Raw genomic sequence first — 12,427 nt, 5'->3', positions numbered from 1 at the left:
GACAGAGAGGCTGGTAGGGACGAATACTGAAAGGAACAGGTGAACTGACTGAGAGAGGTTTGACTCCAAACCTAAATTTAATACTCCCCTATACCTCCTAACCCAGCAGGGCTCCTTTGACATGTGCTTACTTTACTTCTGATTAATGATGCAGTTGCAGAAAGCTTTCTTCATCAAATTGCAGCTGCTACTAATGCTAGGAAATGCTGGCAGTGGTGGAAAGTATGTTCTGTACTTCTATACTGATTTTGAGGTACTTATGGCTTACTGTTTTATGTAACTTTATGCTTCTATTTAATTGAATTTCATAGCCATAGTTTTTAAAGTTCACAATTCAGATAGTTCATCTAGTTACTAGTTACTTTCCAGATTAATATATGACATGCAAAATCTGTGATTGGTTTATAAAACAATGTAGCCTGAACAGACCCGACAGTTAAACCTAACTACACCTAGACTGCAGCTAAAAGTGAAGCTAATGCTGTTTACCTGTTAATGCACTAATATTCCATTCTAGGGATGTCAATTTTGGTTAAGTTTGCTTTCGATAGATTGACACCCATTAACCGGTAACAAACATTCAATTTTTTAAGAAAAGTTGTGATGTAGCTTTCATTTGAGAGCTGTCCAGCAGTCGGTGGTCAGAGCTAGCTTGTCTGCCCTGGTTGGCTTGACTTTTAGCTCATCCACCTTCTCCTCAAAGTGTTTTCAAAGCGTTAAGTCACAGTAGCTCTCAATCGCATAACATACTTGGGCTTGAGGTACCAAACTAGCTCTTTCAATCTGTCGCCCTCTACCACACTGATTGGCAGCATATCAGTCTCAATCAATTGGCACACCAGCTGGGTGATGGTCTCGGACCAGTGTGCATCACACTTTCTCCCCCTGGCTAGCAGCAACGTGATCTTTGGCTGTGACTGCAAGTCATCTTAGGACATGGCAGCCGGGTGCTCGTTCATAATGTGGTACAGCACAGTGCTAGTAGCATATTGGCCAAAAGATAAGGCAACCCTGATTATGAAAAACAGTTTTTGGAAAAATAACACATACACACACATAAAAACCCACATATTCTATCTACTCAGTACTGGTAGAATAGAAAATGCAGCAACTAGCTAGTCTCCAATGGACCTTAATATTGCTCTGTGTCATGTTCACCATATCAGCTTATTATCTGACATATTATCTAAGGTAATAGATGATATGTCAGTGCAAGAAAAAAAAAAAAAAAAAACCCAAACATTTATGCATTGTATTTTTAGTGTGGTATAACTACTTTTACTTAGTAAAAGATCTGAAACATCTTCCACTGCTATACACAGTAAAATTGAGGTGATGTACAAGTAGTTGGAGCCATGTAAGCTCTCACCATTTTTATTACATTATCAGTTTTTATGGCATTTTTTATTACATTATGCACACTTATTACATCATAAGCAGTTATTAGAATATGAGTTTCTACAAGCCACATTAGCACAAATGAAGAAAGCGTGAGAATCCATTTGGGCCCAAGTGAAGTAAAAACAAGTGCTCATTTTCCACTCTTAAGAAAAAAAAATATTGTTTTGCATCACACTGGGGTTGCATGTTATTATCTAGTTATGAGTAGTGAGACATTATATGCCTCCTCTTTTCTTGCTAATGGTGCAACAATGTTATCATGACAAGTAAAGTAAGTAAAGTTTTATCTGTGGAGTACAAATTGTGTTCTTAATGCACAGAAACTGCACTACAGCATGACTGAAACATTCACCGCTTCATTCAGTACTGGGGGAAAAAAAGTATTACAGTATTACTACATTTTTAGGTTTTTCCGGTTTAGGGAAACCCCTCTGGATTCATTCTAAACTCAGTCAGTGTGAAAGCAGCCTGAGTGAAAAGCCAGCCTTTACTGATGCAAGGATAAAAAGGGAGAGAGAGAGAGGCACACAGAGAGAGATCAGACAGAGGGAGAGAGAAATAGATAAGAAGATAGGATTCTGGTTTCAGCATGAGGTCTCCCATCTGTCTGTTGCCAGAGTGACACCTGCTTAGCTTTGATTCAAAATTGCACACTGAGCTTTAACAGGAGGCACACATTCTGAATAAAAAGAGCAGTGGCACTGTGCACACATATGCTCAATCTCACATATGTCGACATAAAAAGTGGAAAACAGACACACGCACACACACACACACACACACACACACACACACACACACAATTATGTATGAAAGTATCCAAAAGAACTGAGCGAGCACAAAGGAAATTTAAATGTTTTCCATCTGCAAGTCAAGATTTGAGAGCATGCGGGCACAGATTCGTAAGAGCAGAGCAAGTGTGGAGGACATTATGTTCTAGAAAGTTCAGGAACACAAGCTGCAGCTCCAGGCTCCAATAACTCAGTTTCCTCACTGTCATTCATGGCTACATTTAGCACCTGGAACGAAAATGTATTTGCATTAAGAGAACATTAAATAACTTGAAACCTTTGACTAATTTCCCTGCTTCACTTAAAAAAGGTGCAGAAATCCATTTTAAGACTGCCCTGGCTGTCTTAAGTGCTCTGAAAAAGTCCAAATTGTGTTTGTGGGGGAATGAGGGCCACCTCTTTCTGCCACAACGTGTTCAAAAGCATAGGAGTCTCTCCTATGCAAGTCCTAAAAGCACAGAAAATATTCAATCTGGTCAATAAATGAGGACTGATGGAAAGCTCTGTTGGATGCCACAATTCCTCCAGTCACAGCTGACTTTGAATCAGTCTTCCTCCAGTATGAAATAGATGATTATAGTATGCTTCTGAAAAGGCTCTTAAAGCCTCTTGAAGTCTTAGGTGGAAAACGTAGTGACAGAAAAAAGGTAAACTTGGCAGCTTATCCATTTATCCATTATCCACCTTCAGTTCACACAACATCTCATAGAAGGTACTGGTCAGGCATACCATGCACCACAAGCACCCCTCTCTGTCAATGAGAAAATACATTTTACAGATCATGAAGTCAACCTGACTGGTGGTAGGAGGTTCACTACAGAAGTCACTGAAATGAAGCAAAAACATACATTAGACTTGCTATCAAATTTTTGGAAAATTCATAATACATAGTATGAAGGCACTTGACCATAAATCAATTGTACCAACTGCAGCACTAAGTCTAACGAATGAATTTAAAGTGGACATATAATGATGAGCCCACTCTGTTCTGGTTGGTAGCTTCTGGAAGCTGCCCATTGGTAGACTTTTGCCAGCTCCAGAGGCTACGTAAACAAATAGTAGTAGAATTTCACTTGTCTTTCTCATTCTGTATTCGAAATGGAAGGTTCTCAAATACATCCGTACATATTTGAGCCCGACTATATCGAAATATGTGAGTGGACAACTCAAACAACCCAGGGAGCAACAAAGGCTACCAATGGACAGCTGTTTGTGGGCATGTGCATATAATCTGACGTCATCACAAGGAGGAAGTAGAGGTAACTTTGCAAACGAAGCGTTCAGAGCAGACTGAAGCCCTGACTTTTGACTTGAAGGGAAGCATTTTCACCTCAAGTTCATGTTTAACTTGGACATCCGACATTATAACAGTACAACAAAAAAAAAACAGAAAATCACAAGAGAGCATAATATGTGTGCTTTAAGTTCTTGCCCACTCACTCACCACGGAGACACGGGGGTGTGGGTTTCCATGTTGAAAGCTGGCATGGGTTCTCTGCTTGTCACTGCAGTAGCCACTTGTTCCGGCTGGTCGGGGTATGTACACAGTGGGGGGTGGGAAGGAGGGAAAACATGAACCTCCCATGCATTACACCCTCCCATTAAAGTTCATTGCTGGCTAAAGGTGGCGGGGGACATGTGCTATTAGTCATGGACGTGGCATGGCAGTCTACAATTTTTCACTATGGCAGACTTAGTAGTAGTAGTTTATTAAAATGAAAACATTAAATAAGCTAACATAAACACATAATTGGACATGGACTAGATGCTTTTCTGTCCCTACTTTTCCCATTACACCAAACATCAGTGCTTGCAAGCTAGTGGTGGTCCTTCTCCTCTTTATTGCCTGTGTGTGTACATTACATAAGATAGCTTTGCCTTCAGTGCTATTCTTGGAATTGAACCCCTGCAGGATCTGCTGTCCTACACCTCCATTCCGTCCATCAGACACTCTAATAACAGCCTCATCACATAACCCCCTCCCCCGTCTCAGATTCTGATGAAAACAATGGCACTGTAACTAAGACAGGGATGATGACCAAATCCTTCCTAAATGCTTCTGCGACATCACAGGACAGCAAAGTGGAACAAGTGCTTGTTGTGGATTTACAACACAAACTTTGTGAACCTTATTCAAAAGGTCGTGTATTCTGCAAATGAGAATAGCTTGTGATTTTGTTACTGATGACCTTGAAATTCTGCCTTTGTGGATTCAATGTGGTATTGTTTATCTAGAGGTCACAATTATCACAGTTTTTAAAAGACAGACAAAAAAGATAAAATTACCTTTTTTTAACTGAAACATCAACTCAAAAAAGAGAAGAGAACAAGTAATGAAAATTAATTATCCTACTACACAATGCTGGTTTAAGGTCAATGTTTGATTTAGGGTCTGACTAAACACTGGTTTGAATTTATTGAGTTATTTGGGTATGACTTTATAACAAAGGTCATCTTTGTATTTTTATGGATGACTGTCAGCTTATGGTTATGTGGGTGGTTTGTAATATGATTGTCATGGCTATTTTACTATATAAGCCTGTGTGCATGTGTGTGCATGTGGATGTCAGTATGTGAGTGTGGGTATGGCACAATGGTAATTTTTTATGGGTATATGCTTAAATTGTATGTCTATGTTTATATACATAACATGGCCATCAGAATTAATTGAAAAAAAAAATCTGAAACTCTTTTAGCTCAACGTATAACACTGGGGAATTTACTTTATGTGTGTGTAGATGTGTGTATTGTGAGTGTGGTCTGTTGCATGCAAATGAAAGTGTGTGTGCAGCCTGTGTCTGACCCTGGTTTAACCTTGGGGCTGGTGTCATCCCAGAGATAGATCAGTTTGGGAGGACAGTCAGGCCCCGCAGACACATTAAGGGAGTGCAGCTTCACCGAAGGATTACTCTGCACAGCTGGAGCCTGCCTTTAAATGTGTTAGCATAATGCTAGAGACAGCCAGGGAGAGAGAAAGAAAGCGAAATAAGACAAGAGACACAGCTAAAACGCAACAAGAAGAAACAAAGAGAGTGAGACACAGTCTCTGTGAAAAGAAATGTTAAATCAGAGGAGAAAAAATGTTAAATTAAAATGAATTAGATTTTAAAATTTCCACAAGATGTACTGAGATGTACTATGGCATCTTGTCCATATGGGGAGCAGATTATACATTGCACCATATTACACGATAAAGAGAAGTAATTTGGGTGATAATTGTATGAGCCTTCTTCAGAGCTCTTTTCTGAACAAAAAAGCTTTAGCCTATAATTCTCAACAATTACCTTAAGAAGAAGATTACATGGTACGTTTTATTCCTGCTCTCTTTTAAACTCCTCCTTGTGGTCTTTATAGAATAATTTTCACTTTGTTTCGAAGCTCCCTGTGATAATCTGTTAAAAATTTTACAAAAGCCTTCAAAACTAAAGTCCAAAATGGTTTGTTTGTCAGTGCCTTTTAGAAATGACTGTGTTTCCCGATCTGCTGCCTCACAGTTAACGTATGGTTACATTTAGGATACAAGAAAGATGGTCATAGATAGAACTGCAGACAGACAGATAGAGTTTGAATTGTTGTACATGTCAATACTACTCTGTCAGTAATAACTTAACAAATAACCACCCACTAGAATTTTACTTTTTCTTTTTCTTTCAATGCATGAGTGTCTATGCTGTTCATTCAGCTTGAGGGATGAATCAATTGGAGAATTTTGCAAAGTATGTTCAATGAATGCTTTAAGGCAATGAAAAACTTTTTATGGTTAGGTCCACATAGACTTTGCTATGCTAAAAGAAATTAGCGCCTGCAAAAAGTGGAGGGGATGCTTGTTTGTTTGTTTGTTTGTTTGTTTTCAAAATGGAGTGTGTGTACAAACACCATGGCATGTTTTTAGTAGTATAATGGACATATTTTGAGCATTATGTGTCTTTGACTCATAATTTGGCATATGTCATATTTACAACATCAAAGCCCAGTTTCCTTTGTTTACATGTCTGGTGTTGATATTACTCATCATGTTTTTTTACCATCTGTCCAACATTCTTGATGTTTGTTAGTGCAAATGAAGCGTGGGAATCCAGTGAACTCACTTCGTATGCTTTGGACTGAGTGAATGGTTTGTTGCTATTCGGAGCATTAATTAGCTGCAGGGTTGAAAACTGGTGGGGAAGGGTTGTGTATTAGTGTTGTGTGGCAAGAACTATGAGCATATGTTATTGCACTTATGCTCTCAATGAGAGAGAGCTGTGTGTATTTGGTTGTTGGACTGAAACAAACAGTGCGTTGGTAGGGAACACTCGTTGGAAACTGGGTGACAAACTGATCGTGTGCATTAACTATGTGGAATTGCAATCTATGTGACACAAGCAATCATATCGGAAATGCATGCAACTGTGGTTTATGAGAGAGAAGAGCTAATGTGTGAGTGTAATTACGTGTGGGAGTGGAGGTGTACAGCCAAAGCAAATGCCAATGTATATTATGCATGATTGAGAGACATAAATTGATTTATATTTGCACATCCATACTTTTGTCTATACAGTATATAACACGTGTAATTATTTCAGTGAATTTGAAAAAAGGAATGAATTCTGTGAAGGTGGAAGGTGCACATCAGCTCCTTCAAAACAATCACTACAAGCTGGGGCTATAGTTTTTATGGAGATGTGTGCACCACATTAGTCATCTTTGGCTACTTTTGTTTCCTCCTTCCAGTTTCCGATGCCGGCCAAGATTGTTTACAGTGAAGACAACATTAAGCAAGTTGATAAAAGCTCATTAATCTTCTATTCAGCAACACATATCTAGCAAAGTGATCTCCACTGGAAACCTGCTCACCACGATCCCCACCCACTGCCACAGTGGATAACATAAACATGCCAATTCCACAGAACTTGGCACCTATTCAGTAATGAAACAAGGCTAAATAGATGAATGTAACTCCAATTCTATAAATATGTGTGTAGCTCACTTTCACTCTATATCACAGAGTAAATGAAAGAATGCAAATACAATTACTCAATATTCAAGAGAATATAATTAAAGCATGATATGGCTTGATCACGTACAATATATCTGTGTTTAGCTGCAGTGACGCTATTAATGGGTGAAAACACTGAAATGTATATCAAAACCTACACCATCTATGGAGGTACTGCTATTAACCCCCTTGAATTGGGTTACGTTCAAACTCCATCTATCTATCTATGAAGATGAAATAGTAAAAATGAGGCCTCAGCTGAAGCAACTTTAACATCTCATGTCTTTTATGTTCATTTCAAAACACATTCACCTCTTGAGTCATTTCACATCAGGCAGCAGCCTTATAGAGCAAGGCACAATGCACTAACAGTGTAGCATGTATTGTTGGATAAAGCCCTTTTTCTGATACATGCCTGTCACAGCAGCTTATAGGAAAATGGCTTGATCACACGCACACACAGACACACATGCACTTGCTCTGTAAGCTTTTGAGTGAGTGCTGTCCAAGGTGCTGGGAGTTAAGCTCCTCTCTCGGCATTGGCTGTATCACTGAGGCTGCCACTGGCCATGGTGCTGAAGTGGCAAGGTTTGCTTGCATGCCAGTCTCTCTCTCTCTCTCTCTCTCTCTCTGTGTGTGTGTATGGTGTGTACATAGCAGCTTTTATAATGGGTATGTACCATTCCAGTGAGGTGGTGATTACTGATCACAATTGCCCCAAACAGTTTCTCCTTCAAAAAGATACAGACAAGAAAGAGAATAATCTCTCAGGGACGAGGACTTTTCTAACCTTCTCACAAAGCCACTTGATGAAGGGGAAAAAAAAACCTCACATGCCCTATATAAAAATCATATGCCTCCTCCTCTCTTGTACATACACTCAGACACTCCTTGCCTTGATGGCACTGCATTTCACCTGTTTAAAAGGCACACAAGCCAAAAGACAGGCATCTGGTGGGGAGTGATAAGACGAGATGTCCTCTGACTCTCTGACCCTACACATTTCTTTCCTTTCATCTGCCCTCCCCAATCCCATCAACCCCACTCCATCATCCTGAATGGGCATCACTCAGTTGTTTGACAGCAAATCAGGATAAATGGCAGACTTGGACTGTCCATTCACTTTCCAATGGCCTCCTATAGAAGTCTCAAGCTGCTGGAGGGAGGGAAAGGAAATAAAAGATGTGTATCTGAATAATGCAACAGGCTAGAGGGAGTGGGAAAAATGGTGGGGAAGAAAAGGAGAGACGGAGAGATGATTGACAGAGGGAAGCGAAAGACAGAAACAGAGCAGGAGGCAGAGCAAGAGAGTTGAAAACAGGGTTAGAGAGAGTCAAGTCAAGTCAAGTCAATTTTATTTGTATAGTGCCAAATCACAACAGAAGTTATCTCAGGGCACTTTTCACACAGAGCAGGTCTAGACTGTACCCTCTAATTTGCAGAGACTGAACATTCCCCCATGAGCAAGCACTTAGTGACAGCGGCAAGGATAAACTCGCATTCAACAGGAAGAAACCTCGAACAGAACCGGGCTCTAGTTGGGCTTCCATCTGCCTTGACCAGTTGGGTTGAGAGAGAAAGAGGGAGGGGGAGAGGGGAGAGAGAGACACAGAGAAGCCCAGCGACAACAATAATAACAATAACAACAATAATAATAATAGAAATGTGACTAAAAATAATAGTGGTAGAAATGGGCAAATATGACTTACAATAATAGCAGTAGCAGTGGGCATCAAGCTGGACCAAGGGAACAGCAGGTTGTTCACAACCAAAGGTCACCTGCAAGACAAGAAAGCACAAAACATCGGGGAAGATGCCAAGTTAGTAACATGCATTAATGGGACATGAATGTGTACAGATGGAGACGGGGAGGAGGCGAGAGCAGCTCAGTCCATCATGGGAAGTCCCCTGGCAGTCTAGGCTTATAGCAGCATAACTAGGGGCTAGTCTAAGGCAACTTTAAGCTTTATCAAAAAGGAAATTTTCAAGCCTACTCTTAAAGAGGAGAGAGGGTGTCTGCCTCCTGGACCCAAACCAGAAGATGGTTCCACTGGAGAGGAGCCTGATAGCTGAAGGTTTTGCCTCCCATTCTACTTTTGGAGATTCTAGGAACCACAAGTAAGCCTACATTCTGGGAGTGCAGTGTTCTAGTGGGGCAATAAGGTACTATGAGCTCTTTAAGATATGATGGTGCCTGAACATTAAGGGCTTTTTAGGTGAGAAGAAGGATTTTAAATTCTGGATTTCACAAGGAGCCAGTGCAGTGAAGCTAAAATGGGAGAAATATGATCTTGTTTTACAGTTTTTGTCAGTACACGTGCAGCTGCATTCTGGACCAGCTGGAGAGTCTTTAGAGACTTGTTAGAGCAGCCTGATAATAAGGAATTGCAATAATCCAGCCTGGAAGTAATAAATGCATGGACTAGTTTTTTTTTTTTTTTTGGCATCTTTTTGACACAGGATGTGCCTTATTTTCTGCAATGTCATGCAGGTGAAAAAAGGCAGTCCTTGAAATTTGTTTTATGTGGGAGTTAAAGGACATATCATGATCAAAGATAACTCCCAGATTCCCTACGGTGGTGCTGGAGGCCAGGGCAATGCCATCTAGAGTAGCTATATCATTAGATAATGTGTGTCTGAAGTGTTTAGGGCCAAGCACAATAACTTCAGTTTTGTCTGAATTTCATGAGCAGAAAATTGCAGGTCATCTGGGTCTTTATGTCCTTAAGGCATGCCTGGAGTTTAATTAACATTGACAAATATAATTGGGTATCATCCACATAACAATGAAAATTTATGGAGTGTTTCCTAATAGTATTACCTAGAGGAAGCATGTGCAAGCAAGTGATTAGTATTGGTCCAAGCACAGAACCTTGTGGAACTCCGTGTCTAAGTTTTGCATGCATGGAGGATTCATCACTAACTGAAATCGATCTGATAAATAGGATTTAAACCAGCTTAATGCAGTCCCTTTAATACCAATTAAATGATCCAGTCTCTATAATAGGATGTGATGGCCAATGGTGTCAAATGCAGCACTAAGATCCAACCAGACAAGTACAGAGAGAAGTCCTTTGTCTGATGCAATTAGGAGGTCATTTGTAAGTTTCACCAATAAGTAGTGGTCTAAATCCTGGCTGAAAATCCTCAAATAAACTATTGTTATGTATAAAGTCACACAACTGATTGGTGACTGCTTTCTCAAGGATCTTAGAGAGAAAGGGAAGGTTAGATATAGGTCTATAGTTGTCTAAATCACCTGGATCAAGAATAGGCTTTTTAAGAAGCGGTTTAATTACAGCTACTTTAATGGACTGTGGTACATAGCCTGTTAATAAGGAAAGATTGATCATATTTTGTAAAGAAGTGCTAACTAAGAGTAAAACTCCCTTAAGCAGCCTAGTTGGGATGGGGTCTGTTGAAGTTAGTTTGGGAAGGTCATTTGGAGAAAAACAATCTAAATATATATGTATATCTATGTTTTTGTTGTAATGTTTGAGGATAAACCAGTGCCTATTGAGGGCAGGGGGTGATTAATTTTGTCTCTAATAGTTAGAATTTTATCATTAAAGAAGCTCATGAAGTCATTACTTCTGAGAGCTATCGGAATACATGGATCAATAGAGTTATAACTCTGTCAGCCTGGCCAACGCACAAGACACAAATGGAAGGAAGAACAGAGAGGCAAACAGAAAAAGAAAAGAGGATGGAAACAGAGATAAGAGGGACAGTGGAAGAGGAACATGAAGGAGAAAAGGCAGGTGGAGGAAAGGTGGGATCACAGAGTTGAAAATTGTGTGTAAAGAAGAAAGATAAATGGAAGAAAAAGGGCAAGATGGAAAAAGACTAAGCGCAAGTGGAGGTGGGAAACAGTAGAGGTGGAGACAGAATCTAGAAGGCAACAACTCTGTTCTACTTTTGGCAACACATCTATTCCTTTCTTCTCTCTGCCACGTTCTTTTCTTTTCTCATCGTAGCTTGTTGTCATTCTTGATGTGTGTTGCTTTTTTGTGGCATTTCAATTGTTTGCAGCTTTTCAATCACACCTATTTCAATACCCTGCTCTCCTTTTTGCATTTCTTATCTTGGTGAGGGATCTGTGGCCCTACGCTGACTCCACGTCTCTACTCTGTGTCAAAGCCGCTCTTCTCTGCCTATGTCACAGAGTGCATTCCTACTCCTCACACGCACCATTTTGTTTGGCACACCGGTGACTAAAATGATGGTCTATTGATTTAGTGTCTACAGACTGTTTAAGTGCTGTTTTGATGAAGTCTCTGTGTGTCAGCAAAGGGCTGAAAATAAGAGATTGTGAGTTTCTTTACATTTGTGTGCATGTGTGCATTTGTGTGCCTTAATCTTCTGTTGTTTTTGATTCATCTGTCACATTTCAGAGGGCATGGCAATATAACCAAACAAATACAGTGTTGGGTAGAGAAAATAAAAGCATACAAAGTTGTCCACTGAAAAATATTAACCTATGATGTGTTAAATATACACTAAAAACAAGTGCAAAGAGCAGCCAGGGTTTACAACCCTGAATTATACTGTCCAAAGAAGCACTATACAATAGTTCATCAACATCATGATTATCATTAGCTTTCTTTTTTATGTTTTGTTTTATATTCACGGTCTGGCAGTCACCGCTCTCCACCACTCTCTGTCCTGTTTCATATTATCATGCCTTTCTCTAAATTAAGAGTTAAAAATCTTTGATGTGTTATTTTTATGCTAAAATATGAGAAAAGAGAGATGGGGAAGGACCGTGGGGGATGTAGATTGAGGGGACATCACACTGAATAATGCAATAACAGACGCCATGGGCTACTTGTCATTACTTATTTATTTATTTATTTATTTTCTGGAAGAACAGCACATCCATTTCACTTTCCGGGCAATTACCTTTGATTGGATAAGCTTTTCGTTTGCTGAAGAGCACTATTTTTAACTTAGAAAGCGTAAGGTGTTGAGGCGTCGTGCTTTCCCTCAGGAATAGCTCACTACACAGATAGGTAGACTGAAGAAGAGAGTCTCTGTTAATATGGAAAGGAGATGCAAGAAGTGGGAGGGAGACAGGGAGAGGCACACACATCAAACAGATGGAAATTCCTTGTTTAGGGTGATTTCATATGGAAAAAAGAGTAGAATGAAGTTTTGAGGGAAAGAGATAACAAAAACATTCACTCTTAATACATATGGAGTAACTCCACCTCAATGAATAAAAGTAGGAATTCATAACAAGGTTTTAAAATTCATT

Source organism: Thunnus thynnus, chromosome 7 (genome assembly GCF_963924715.1).
Source record: "Thunnus thynnus chromosome 7, fThuThy2.1, whole genome shotgun sequence".
NCBI lineage: Eukaryota > Metazoa > Chordata > Actinopteri > Scombriformes > Scombridae > Thunnus > Thunnus thynnus.
The sequence above is the reverse complement of the archived record's forward strand: the minus strand, read 5'-3'. Positions refer to the sequence as shown.